We start from the raw sequence: 14,647 nt of genomic DNA, 5'->3' as shown, positions 1-14,647 counted from the left end.
TAGGCAGATGTTTCTTGTTTATCAGATGATTTCAACTTCTTGACAGGAAAATTCAAATTCCATTTACCATGCAGTTTAGCTTATGCAACCATTGCAAAATTACAAAGCATTTCTTCAACCATATTGTATTAATCTTTTTTGCTTGAGGTCAGTCTAATGACAGATTTTACATGAATTTGGTCAATATATTGGTGAATAGTATAATAATAGTTTAGTAATATAAAATTATACCAATGAAGTGTATTGGTATTTCCTAGGAGGATATCATATATAAATATCTTTAGCATCCTTAAAAATATATAGCTATATATTTGTCATAAAATCACTTGAAACTACATTAATGAAAGACTTGCAAATTGGTTACAAAATTTGTGTTAATTTGGTAGTTTAGTGGGGTAATGATTTTCTGGCAAAGGGGATGTACTTTGGAACCACATTGGCCTCTGGCAGTGCTTTGCAATTGACCACATTACATCCACCTTTACTGATTATCGTTTTATTTGGGTTTATGAGAATCTCTCATTTACTATGGATGATGAAAACTTTGTATTGCATTGCATTTTATCAACTGTTTCTATGCTGATGTTTACTGTAAGCCAGTAGCAACATTATCAAAATTTATAAGTTTCTTAACACTTTCAGAATCCTTTACCTCTGAATGACAATTGTCTGGTCTTGTTTGTTACAATGAGCTGAAGTATATTATATACTTGTGCTAAATTTGTCAGTAATTGAATTATTGCACCCTAACCCAACTGTTTTGCCAAATGAATAGTTTTGTGTAAATTTTTGTCCAAACAGCTAGCAAGGTTTCATGAACTGAAATGAATTTGCAGTGCTGTGTTGATAAAATATAGAAGTAATTGATTTTTTTTTTTTTTTTTTTTTTTTTTTTTTTTTTTTTTTTTTTTTTTTTTTTAAATCCAGTCTTCATTAGAAGGTAATATCTTGAAATCCACAATCAAAAGAGGTATGTAGGCTATATATATTTTTTTCTTTCATGTTTATTGCTGGTCCTTCCTAGTAATGTATTTGTTGTTATAGTTATTTTTAGTAATATGGGAATATGAAACCTGTAGCCTGATGTTGTCTTTTTATTTGATTTAGTATTGAGAAGAAGAAAGATATATTCATCTGATATTGAGAGCTGGAATATCCAAGAGTAATATTATTTTTTATTAGGTGCAAGTTTTTACAGGCTAGCATCATAATCAGAGCATGTTATTGACTGCAAAATGTAACTATGCTTTATTTAGGCTGTCTCCAGATGAATTTATCCATCTTTGGGAAGTCTTTCCAGATGGAAAGGTTAGATATACTCCTAATAAACCTCTTCATTATTAGTGGTTCTTCCTAAGTTGGGTGTATTTGTCTGGTGGTAGCTGGCTTTGAAATGAAAATAACCTCATGGTAGCAATGGGGTTAAGTGGAACTTTGCATTCATTATATTGGTAATTTGAATTGCAGTTAATTTTCATTTTTAGCACAAAAACTGTGTATGTTTTGTAATGCAAGTCTTTCCTTGGGTGTATGAATTACCTCCTTGGAATTGATCAAAGTGAAAAAAATTTTTCTTTAATTGGAAGTAATTACCATGTAAATTGTAACGAGAAACAATATAATACATTGCTTTTTTTGTCAGATAATTCGTCAGGAAGTAGTGAGGATGTTACTGTGACTGAAATATACGGTTTATGCTGTGAGGTGAAATGCTTGTGCTGCAGCTGACTGGGATGATGGTAGCCAATCCTGTTTAGTAGAAAGATTTTTTCCAGTTAATGGGCTGTGTTCTCGTGAACTGAGGAGGTTTTCTGGCACCTCTCCCTTTGTAATAAATTTTCTGTATCACACCAAGTTTCCACTTCCACTTCTTACACAACACTGCAAATCTTCCACACATTGACCTATGTTTGAAGTGTTGAATGGAGCAGGTCAGATTTGCAGTGACTGATGCTCTTTGATCCTACAAATCAGTTGCTTTTCATTACCCACAACACAAGGCTTGAACACGTTTAACAGAAGCTACCTGTCAGGTATATGCTAACTAGTTGCTCTAATTTCTTGTATGTCATTTATGTCTGTCTGATTGTGACATAAATTATGTAAGTATCATACATGAGAGAATTGATATGCTGTATTAAAAGTAAGCTGTCAAGAAGGGGTGCTAAGGGATCCTCCAAGCCCACGACAGTACAGAAATGCCCAGTGTTTTGTCCAGGTTCAGTGGTACACAACTGAGTACATCAAAGTCAAATGCGAGGATATATACTTAATATTTATGTTCAGCCCCGAGGTATTACGATTCCTTTATGTGGTTTGTCATCCACCTTAGAATAATTGTTTTGGTTTCTTTAAATGAATTTTTGTAGAGTAATTATAAGCCTGCCTATCACTGTAACATTTGTATTCAAGTCAAGCTGTCTATCAATAGCTATTATTTTATATCATTGTACATTTGAGTATTTTTATTATGTATAGAGGATTTGTAATAGCAAAAGCATAAACAATTCCAAGTATTAAGATGGCTTGCCATGTCACAATGGCAATATTGTATGTAAATAGGAAGAGATTTTACAGGCAGATGGTTGGTTTTGTATTCTATAAGCCTGAATGGCTAGTTAAAATGTAGAGATTACATTAGTAGCTTTGTTTTGGGTAATTGTTATACAGAACAATATTCCACACAATGTTATTTTGTATTTAATTTACATATAATTGCTTACTTTTGTTAAAATAATTTGGGTGCATTAGTTCACCTCCTTGACGTTGACTTGATCTGGGGTTGTAGTGAGCTTTCACAGTTTTTCCAAATTGAAACATAAATTTGGTTAGTATGGATCAAAAACTCTTGTGGCAGTTGTTCTCAGTGCTCCTGCTTTCAGATCATGTTATATGGCAAGTTTTTCTGATGTGATTAGAACCAAAAATATATAGAGGTTACAGGTAGTCATTCAGTGGGTTTAATGTTAAACTTGGCTTTCTCCCATTGACATTGTTTGGATTCCATTGCTGGAAAACAGGAGCTTGTAACCTGTAGAGGATGGAAAGCTACCCCTGAGAAAAATATTGGTGAAGCAAGAAAAAATTGGTTTGGATTTCTTAAGTACCATGAGAGTTTATTTTAAGACTGCTTTTAACCCCAAGAGGACAGGAATTCAGTACTAAGTTTAATAGAATTGTCTGGCAGTAGTAAAAAAAATATAGCTAACTCTCACATCCTGTAAGGGTTATGAGAATGCATCAATGAAAGCCAGTTTTTACCATTAAGCCCATTGCATAGATCTGTAATACTGTAGCTCAAGTACTGTTTTGCCATCATTTTTTTAATATGTGATCAAGGAATTTGTTGGCCATTTAGTTTATTTCTCACGAGAGGCTGTGTCGGCACTAAAGTCAGCCATGTGGTGTGCTCGTTCTAGAGTGCATTGGTCGTGTGTTGTCAGTGCGGGTGAATGTGTCTGTGCATGTGTTGTTAGGTTGCTCTCAGTGGAAATATTTTGTATTGAGGTGTGCATGTATATTTATGAAATGAATGGGAAGTGTGAATGGCGTGTTACTTTTTTCATTAGTTTGTTATAAAATGTAGATGCAATGATAGTTTATGCTCTGTATGATCTGCACTTTTATGCAGGTCAAGATGTTTGGGGAATATTTTGCATCGTGTCATTGTATGCATTAACAGTATCTCCTTGTTCACAGAAATAACACTAATGTGTGTTGTGTTCTAATGCACCATTCACAGTCTGTGGATGTTGTAAGTGTTTTAAAAGTGTGGAGTGTGGAAGATTAATTTCACATCTCATTATAAAAGAACTGATAAGAGAAACATCCCAGGGGAAACAGCTGTGGTACTATATGTGGCGGTTGCTGTCTTTGGTAAATAACTTAGTGAGATTTTTGTGGACAAGGTTTTCAAGCTGTGAACACATGATCTGTGACATGGGCAGTGCATTTATATGAGCATAAAAAGTGTGTTGTATTTTGTGCTTCCTAAGAGACTTCATCTGTTTCTGTGAGCATTCGAAACATACCAGTGAAATATTTGTGAAACAGTGAAGCAGACGTGGATGAGAGGTGATTCTGCAGACTAGAAACTTGTTATGATGAAGCAGTTGACACTGGTGACAGTTAAGTGGTGACCCTCTAGACTTGTGCCTATGAGAATAAGTGCATGAGACATTAACAAGTGTGACTGCACAGTAATGATGCATAGATCCCTCTCCATGTGAAGGTCCATTATACATAAAAATGGATTTTTTTCTTGATAATTCAGAAGCAAGTGATGTATTTCCTGCAAACTTCTATTCTGGTTGATAATGTATGTATTTGTACATGAGTTAGGAAAGAATCTTTTGTAGCTGTGATGTGTGAAAAGACTGTATAAATTATGCATCTATGTATCTTCAGAGGATGCCTTGATTTTGTGAGCATGTCTGAGTGACTTATTCCCAACTGACCAAGTGCTTTCTTTGTAAACTATGAACTGGTGGTGAGTCATGCTAGAGACTGGGTGGTTGTATCTGTGTGTGGCAGGGAACACTGGGTGGATATTTTTTGTTTTTCTTTTTTGTAGGCTGAAAACCAAACATTATTATTATTATTATTATTATTATCATTGTTTTCATTATTATTATTATTTATTATTATTTCACAACTACTACTACTGCTAGTACTATTAATTATTATTATATATTTTTTTACTGGTAATATTATATATTTTTATTGTTTGAGTGGACCTGTATTATTTTTGGTAACTTCTGTTGTACAGACATTTTTCAGTTTTTGCAGTTGATCCCAGCTACACACATAAAGGTCTGTGTATTGCATAAAAGTGCAATGCATGATGACAAATGTGATAGAGAAGTTAGTGATAGTGGTTATGATAGAGAAGGTAGTGATAGTCTGAATTTCTCTTGTACTAAGTGGCATGAATGTGAAGATGCGTAAATGTGGCTATGAGTAAATGATGCTCCCTGACCCACAATGACTTTCCTTGTGACGCCTTACGAGTGTTACTCCCTCCATGCAGTGGCAGGGTGAATGGAAGGGCAGCTACCCAGAATTGATGTGTAATATTGTCATGATTAAGCATCTTCATTTTTTTATTTTTTTATTTTTTTTTTTCTGTTAAATGTTTTAAGTATTTTGCAGAGCATTTTTGTTTTTCATTTAAGCTTTAATACACCCATTTGAATTTTGATGGGCAGTAAATCAGGTACAGTATATACCCATACAGTATATATACTTAATGTCAAGTTCCTTCTATTGGTAGAAAGTTGGTGAGAAATGTTTTAATGTTTTATTTTCTTTTTTCTTTGTATTTTTTTCCCCCACAGATTTGATAATTGCTGCTTTTCTTAACTTCACCCTGTTTCACTGATGTGTGATGATGAGTCATGAACTTAATGGATGAGACCACCTGTGTGTAATTATTGCTGTAAGTCGATAGAACACTTGTGGATCATCATGTAATGTTGATGCTCATGTCACCAATGCTTCCCTGGCTGCTGTTACTTTATAGGTGTGTATACTGTATATTGGTATATTCCTGACATTAATTTTTTTTTATACTTATTGCATTTTGACAACCATTTTAAACTGCGCCCAAATTTAATTCTAATACTGTTTTTCCCCATAGATAAAGGCAAGGTAAGGAGGTAATCATGGGTAAGGTGTTTGTTCAGTATAATGTTTACATAACTGGAATTGACACTGGGGAATTACCATTTCAGTGGCCAGGGAGGTTTCTGTAAGACTAGTCAGACTTCCAGACATATATTATAAGAAAAACTTAATGGAGATTTGCAATATATGATAAATTTAAGAAAAAAAAAAATCCCTCAAGGAACATTAAAATTAGCCATGGAATCTTGATATTAAGGTGTAAGACTTGTAATTATATTAAGGATGGAATAGTAATTGGTACATAGGAGACAGCATTATGAAACTGGACAATTGTGTTCCACCCTCCCTCCTCTCACTCATGGGCTACAAAGTTAATCAGAGGCCAATCTCTTCAGGGGATGTTCTTGATTGACAGTTGATAGCACTATTTTTTCTCATCATATAGTGTTCAGCAATATGATCTTGATCCAATTGTTGATTGTACTGCTTTCCCATGCAGGGAAGGTTCCAATACTGAGGAGTTACTGTATATGCAAAGAAATTTTCTAAGCAGTACAGTATTTATAGATAATGAATTTACTATTTCTCTCTCTCTCTCTCTCTCTCTCTCTCTTTCTCTCTCTTCCCCCCCCTGTTTTCAGTGAAATGAACTATAATAAGTCTGGTAGGCATATTTTACATGTTTTCAGTTCCAGGTCAAATGCTAGTTATTTTCTAGTGACTGTATATTATTTTTTGATTCTGCCAGTATTGTTTCATTCTTGTACTCCCACTTTACATATGAATATTCATAAACTCAGCAAATGATTCCATTATTCATTTCATCCACATTTTTTCATCTTAACTGTACATTTTCTTCATATGCTTTATCACTAGACTTCTAAAGTTAAGTTCATTAAAGATCCCTTGAGTACAGTGAATCAAAAACTCAAGTAATGTTATGGAAACTGTGCACATGCAGCATTTAGTTCCTGTCATTGCCTTATGTCCATAAAGGTGTAATGACTACAAAATATTGCAGAAATGATATATGCCAAGGAAACAAAAGTTTACAAGAATAAAAGTTACATCAGTTAGTTTTATTTATATGTGATATACCTTACTGTTTTACAGTTTAAATTAATGTACTCATCAGATTTTTTTTTTTTTTTTTTTTTTTTTAATTGAAAGGATATCTTGGCACATTTTGAATCATTAAAAGGTATGAAATGCAGCACAGCTTACAAGATACTGTATTACACTGTTTACCGACATTTTAATAGGACACGGAAACTACTGTAACACAGATAACTGGAATATGTAAACAGACTCCTAAGTGCACAGCAAAAACTCGAGGGAAAGTCAGTATGTCTTTGTTTTGGATCTTAACTTTCAATTTTATCTTGGGTATTGTATGTAGACCAAGTTGCATTTAGCAATACTGATTATGATATTTGCAGAAATCTGTCTTCTTGCTTTTATTTTTGACAGTTGCCATGGTGTAGCAGTAATAATTCAGATATGAAAGGCATGAATCACATGGATGAAAACAAAGGGAAATTTTCTTCCAAGCATACTGGTCATCTCTTCAACACTTGGTGAAACTGCATGGCAAGGTATGATCCTTCTCCCAGTAGTACAGTTTATATTGAGATATTGCCAGGCATGAAGGGATTGAACTTGCTGATGAGTCTCTTTGAGTGTATAGAAGGGTTTTGTTATTTGGGAGACAATTTATGCACTGAAGGTGGGTGGAGTGAGGAGTCATTGGAAAAGTTCAGGGAACTGTTGCCTCTCCTGATGTTGAGAGGGCTCTTCCTCGATGCTAAGGGATCTTTGTATGTGGCATGAGTTAGGAGTGTAATGCTGTATGGTAGTGATACCTGGGTAGTAAAGGAAGAGGATATTCGCTGGCTTAAGCGTACAGAAATGGCAATGATTAGGTGGATGTGCAGTGTGTCCTTGAGTGCAAGGCCTGGGGGGGGGGGGCTAGGTTTATGATGGAAGAGTTGAGAGGTAGGATTGGACAGGAGTGTGTTGGTGTTGTGATGAGGAGAGGTAGATTGAGATGGTTTGGGCATGTGGAGAAGATGGGGGATGATAATTGGATGCAAAAGGTGAGAGGTGTTAATGTTGGGGGTAGGGTAGTGAGAGGTAGACCAAGAAAGACCTGGGATGAGGTCATTGAGTGTGACCTCAAGGTTAAGAGACTAAATAGGGAAGCTGCCAGAGATAGAACAGCGTGGATAGCTGCCATCAGGTGACCAAGGCTGACACATGCAAGCATGTTGGACCCTTCAAAAACTAAATTGAACGAGAGTGAAATGAGATCAGAATTAATAGATACAGTAATACATAACTGAAATTAATTTTACAGTAGTTGCTCAGTAGTACAGTACATGATTGGAATAAATTTTGACTGACAGGTTGATTGGAAAGCAAGTGTTTCACATGATCAGTTCAGAGACTGAGATAACAAGGTAGATATTAATGTATATCATCCTCATCATCATCCAGACCTCCTTTCCCACCCTAGGGCAGCGTGATGAGTAACTATGTCCAGACAGCCCAAGGAACATCGGAGGGCATGACATCATGAAGTTTAGCATTGATAGCCATGGACCAGCAAGACTGCCATCGATGGGACAAAACTTTGGCTAAGGCAGGAAGAAGTCAGTAATGGGAACAAAATGGAAAGGGAGGCGAGGCAACTGGACAGCAGTACGAGCAAAGGCATCGACACTTTCATTTCCTGGGATTCCGACGTGACTGGGCGTCCAACAAAGCCTCACAGACTTGTGCTTGACAGTCACCCAGAATAGCCATTCTAGGATCCGCAGAATTATAGGCTGAGGCCGAGAGGCAGACTGCAACAGAAGGGCAGAGAGAATCGAAAGACAAAGCAAATGGTGTAGAAGGATGGGTAAAAGCTTGCCACATGGCAACTAACAAGGCATGAAGTTCAGCAGTTAAAATAGAAACCACAGAAGGTAAACTGTATTTGTAAGAGCAGTCAGGAAGGGAGACAGCAAACCCTGTACCTTCCAATGATTTAGAACCATCAATATAGGCCTAGACAGTGGAAGAATGTTCACACAAATGAGCATAAAAGGACGAGCGGAGAACAGAGTAGAAAATTTACAGCACCGCAAATTGGAGGAACAAACTGACAGACGGGGTAAAAATCAAGGTGGAAAGGCCGTTGGACAAAACAAAAATTTATCAATCCCAGGCAGGAAAGATGTGAGAAGAGACTGAACGTGAATAGAAAAGTGTGGCTAGGTATGGGTGAGCGGAATACCCTGTAATAATCTGTAACAAAGGCAGGCAAGTGGAGGACTGACGGACCTACAAACTGATGAAACCAAGCAAAATAACAGAGGCAGAGAGGACCCCGGTGACAGAAGAGACAAGACCTGTCAAAGAGCAGATGAGCTTCTCAAGTCATCATTAGCCTTGGCTGGCAGCTCACCAGGACAGCCTAGCCTGGTGGCTCGGAACCCCACTCCCGTCCATAGGAGAGTAGCGAGTCCTCCATAAAAATTAAAAGAGGGAGGAGGGACCAAGGTAAGCTGGGCTTGCATGGTGTCCAACCTTCTCAGTTGATGTAATGTCCATCCATCCACCCACCCTCCACCTCCATGATGCACCACCATGAGCATTGGGGCTCAGGGCTAGGTTGCTTAGTCCAGATATCTAAAGCCTCATCCATGCTAAGGGTCGTGCTGTACACTCTGTTGTGCATCATGTTGCCCAACTAGGGTTTTCATGCTGCTGAAGATCTATGCAGCGTCCTTGTGGCAAGTCTCGCCAAGAGGGATTTCATGGTGACAGTGTGCACCATGGCCCTCTCGCAATAGCAGTCTGGCTTCTGTTGGGAGCAGCTGTACTGTATTGTTACAGCTCTTTTTGATCTCCAGTACTATGCAGTGGGAGAAATGAAGTCTAACTATCCACCTATAGACAGATGCAATGATCCCATAAAGGGTGGCTGATTGTCTTTGACTTAGTTGTTTTATGGGGAGGGGCACTAACTCTCTGCCAACCCACTTGTTGACATGTAGGGAACACAAATGGGTAGGTTATATGGTTACCAATTGTAAATGGTTTCCTGGCTTAAAGGGAACAGTTTGGCTTGTCACTCAGTGTAAAGCCCCTGGAAAGGAAAGATAAGTAGAAAAAAGTGACAGGAAAGATGGCAGAAGTAGGAAGAGAGGAGGGCAGACACAGAAAAAGAATGATAAAGGTGAATGAAATAGGCAGCACTACATCAAAGCGAGTGGATGATGTTTGCCACCACCTACCACGCATGAGAAGAAAGGTATTGAATGGTTGAGGGGCAACACCCTCCATTTTATAGAACTGCTGAAGATGCATCCATGTATCTGGCAGGTGAAAAACAAGCAGCACAAGGACAAGAACTAATGAAGTTTAAAATTATATTGAGAAAGATATTGCTTGCACCACATCTTTTTCCTGTTCTTTTTCTTTGGCACAACATAGCGCCACAAGGCTCCACATCACGGTCCCTTGAACTGCTGCAGTGTTGGTATCCATCATCATCATCTCGCAGCTCAGCAGTAACTGGTAAACACTGACCACTATATGAGTGTGGACATCACCAGCCTCACCAACTTGAGTTGGACAACATGATACGCAACAGAGCGCACAACATGACCCCTACTGTGGACAGGGCTTATGGCTAAGGCACAGTGGAAAAAAATACACGATTTTCAAAGAAGATGGGTGCCCCACAGAGTCCTTAGGAGATTCGTAGTAAAGTATTCTGTACTTTAACCTTTTTTGCTGCCACTGATTCCTTGGGAATTTTACTTGGGCCATATCCAGAATTTTATTTGACTGAGGACCATGCTACCAGGAAGACGGTAGTAGAACAAGTCCATTCATCGACAGTGTGACCAGCAATGTGCTATGAAACCATCAAAGAAGGTGTACAGAAATGGGCATGTTGTGCAAAGAATGGATGGAATGGACTGGAATGTTGGTAGGCAATGGGACTGGAGCAGGATGGTACAGCCTGTGAAAATGGATGTTGTAGGATAAGTGGTTTGAGTGCAGATTTATTTCAAAATTACTGCTACAAATTAAAGTTCTATGGAGGGGGGCAGGTTAATACACGAGCATGGGGATGAAGACATTGTTGCGATGTGTTGGTTGGGAAGGGACTGAAAAAGTGTTCCCTGTGAAAATGGGTACTTTATGTTTGAAGGCAACAAAGGTTTATTTCCAAACTTCCTCCAACAAAAACAAAATAATATAGTAAAGATTTTGATTACCATACGATAGGTATTTCCATGAAACTTCTTGAAATGAAAAAGATAATTTTTTCTCAAATCTCCTGAACCACAGACATCCCATCTGACAGGCATGCTGCAACTTGGAGATCAACCTTGGCTATTTGTACAGTAGAGACATGATCTGCTCTTCCAAAACCCTCGCTGCTTAAGGATATGCTTTAAGCAACAAGAACTGCAGCATTTATTTTAAAAAAAAAAAAAAAAAAAAAAAAAAAAAAAAAGTTTAGTACTGAAAAATGTAACATCCACTATATAATATTTACTAATTAGTTATGAACAGTGCAAAAAAGAAGCTTATGAAGACGACATGCAACAGTGACTACATAGACGAGCACTTTGTATTTTTTTAAATAGTTGGAGAAACTTTAAAATCACCTTAAAAATTACACTTTTGTATCACTCATAAGAAAATTACCTACAGTACTTCAAATTACCGGTACATATTATTTGCTGGTGCACAATTTCTTTAATTATCTTAGTATTAACTGGAATGGAAGTTTTAAGTGCTCCGTAATTAATGTCAAAAAATACAAATAATTCGTCACTTTGGTCAAACATTAAACTGCAACTATTTTGCCAACCTAATGTTGGACACACTACATTATAGTGTAGCATTCTAAAAAAGAACTTGCTTGTTTGCACTACAATAAGTAGTGCTTACAAAAAATATTTCCTGTGGCTATATTGTAATAAAAAATTACATTACAGTACCATCTAATATATAACAATGTTCTTTACAGTACAGTATTTTGGTGTGTGAAGTTTTTACACAGATGGTTTAACATTATTAGTTATAAGGCTGTTTTCCATGTGCTAAAATGCAAATGACACCATCACTTTTGAGCTTCGGTAAATTGTTATTAATCAGACAAAGTTATGTTCCAATTTACTGACAGTCAGTTCCCAAATCCCTTACTATAATATTCTGTTTTGACCCGCAACTAAGCCTGAGCGGTTAACATCAGGGATAAGTTGGTCAGTCTGTACTGATACTAAGAGCATGAACCACATTTTAATTCAGAAGTGTACATTATACATTCTCACAAGGAAGTCAATATGACTGCACAACTGATGAAAATAGTTATATTTAAGGTATGTAATTCATGGATACATATTACTTCATAGTGGTACCAGGGTCTCATCTACAAATGGAATTCTAAAGGAATGTCTATTGACAACTGAAAATATAAACATTGGGATACCATATAAAAGATGTATATATATCATTAGCAGGGGTCTTAACCCCTTCACTATGATGAAACCATTTTTGTTTCCTGCTGCCACCACGTGATTCCACCGAGTTTAGGAAGGATCATTTGTAGCGAAGGTGTTAGGAGAAGGATGCTTTTTCCAGCCCCTTCAATACAAAGATACTTATTATTTTCTTGCTACCACCCTATTATCTGATTCAGCTATAAAAGCAGTCTCTCTTAGTGAAGGGGTTAAACCACAATTCTCAAAAAAGTAACCATCTTTTCCTGCACCCAAAACACTCGCAAACCCCACACACATATCAGTTAATACGCTGAAATATTCAGCATGCAGTACTTTACATGAACCCAGAGGCTGTCAGTGTCAGTTCAACTTTAGTCCAACCGTCTAGGGCCCAGTTGTTATTTTTAATGCCTATATTACCCACTGTTCACAGTTCTTCAAATATTTTTGCCAACAGTTCCACAAGACTAAACTCAGCCACTCATATAATAAACCTGCATACTAAAGAAATGGGTATTTTTAATAAAGATGGAAATGCAGTTAAATATTTATGGCACAATACTGTGCATGCCTAGTAGATAAGAATAATCTTGTGACACACATTAAGTATGGAACTGATGCTTTCAGACCACACATTTATAGTATTTACTTCTGAGGGTATAAATAATGAGTGACATTATTGGTGATCTACAGCAATGGATAATTTTTAAATGCCTACTGCATTTCTTAAGTAAGTTGTTAGTAATTTCCAAACAACACACAATCTACCATGACAAAGCAATCAGTTGTTACATACATTAAAATAATTAATGGCAATTAAAAAAAAAAAAAAATGCATAATGTAGTAAAAGTAGCTGTAACCCTAGGTTCATCTGAATGAAAACCCAGTAGATTGTAGGCTGACATTCCCCATCCCCTCCTGTAGTCCACCATCTCACTTTCAGGGGGTAGGGAGAGGGTTGAGGGACCTTTGCATAACCAGACAACTGAGCTGGCCAACTGTGTCAATGCCACTGTGTTTGAAGTCATCCCTACCCAGCATCAGCTGCATATAGGAATATTAAGGTGTCAAATGCAAAAACACAGTAAATCATTATGAAAGAAGTGCTAGAAACCCACCTAAGCCCACTAGAACATAAATAGCACACTCCTTCTCATACATCAATGAACCAGTTTTCATAAACATCCCATTACCCCACACATTTAGCACTGATACATGCCAAGGGGACACATTTTTCATATTTACATGAATTAAAATAAGGGGGGGAGGGGAGAAGAGGTATTCATCATTTTCGCTTATATTTAGAATTATTTTAAGTACAGTATATATACTCGTAAATCATATAAGGATGAACAAGTTGGAAAAACTAACAAACCATGTGAACCTAGCCCTTGGAGTTAGTAAATTTCACTTATTATGGCATTTTAGCAATATTACCATTTGGATGAACCATGTTAACATGAGATGGATCTCTCAACCAGACAGACCTGACTCTGATGTGAGGAGACCAGCAGTACTCGTTAAAAAATCTTTTGTACTCGGCAGTTTGAATATAATTTTTCTGACTTCAGAGCTACTGTAGTTCTCAATGTTGCTGCTACACCTAGAAAGCTAGAGTACTGATACAAACAAATAGTTCTGCCATGCTTGCTGTTTGAGCATGTATGTCTTAGAATGAAGCATATAGTCTTTTCATGCATCAGTGCCACCACATGAAGTTTTTTATTTTGTGTATATAACAACTGTCCAAAATCTCCTTTGATGCCTTTAGTCTTGTCTGTAATTCTGCACTTTTTGAGGGTTAAAACTGTCAACAAACAGTGGATCTTGTTAACTCAGTTTTTTTGTGTTCCTAAGGGTGAACAGATTAAGAGCAAGTCTCTGATCTTTCTAAGTGCTGCCACACTTATTTTATTCAGACAAGGAGTGACCTTTCATAGTGGAGTTAACTAGTGTACTCTACACTGTCTACAACTATGCTCATAAATAGTTGTCTCTCTTCATTAACTGGTCAAATGATGCCAGTTTGCTTCCACAGCCATTACTGATATAATTTTGGTAAGAATTATTATCGCTACTGTACTATTTAAAAAAAAAAAAAAAAAAAAAAAAAAAAAAAATCCAGTTATTGTTATATGACCAACACATGGTGCTCTGTGTTTAGTGATGTCACCTTGAATCACTTGGTTTTCACGCATTATGTGTCACAACTTAATATTTTCCAATATAGTACATTTACTTCATCCTTGCTGATACCTCTTTACAGTCAGTCCTTAAAGAACAAGGCTATTTTATACTCCATGTTCAGAAAACTGTGTCTGGGAAATCATGTACAATATTCACGTGTTAAAGGAGCAGGTGATTCCAGACCTCATGAGTTGGGTTTCTTGCCTAATTATCCCTACCTAAGAGCAGCATGGCCTATGTAACAATACGAGACAGAATTAAATGAAGGCCCTAGAAACATTATTTACATGAAGGAATTCATGGGATGCAAAATTAGGTACAT

This window comes from Coenobita brevimanus, chromosome 95, assembly GCF_032717465.1.
Source record: "Coenobita brevimanus isolate Jiangsu-jjx chromosome 95, ASM3271746v2, whole genome shotgun sequence".
Lineage (NCBI taxonomy): Eukaryota > Metazoa > Arthropoda > Malacostraca > Decapoda > Coenobitidae > Coenobita > Coenobita brevimanus.
The sequence above is the reverse complement of the archived record's forward strand: the minus strand, read 5'-3'. Positions refer to the sequence as shown.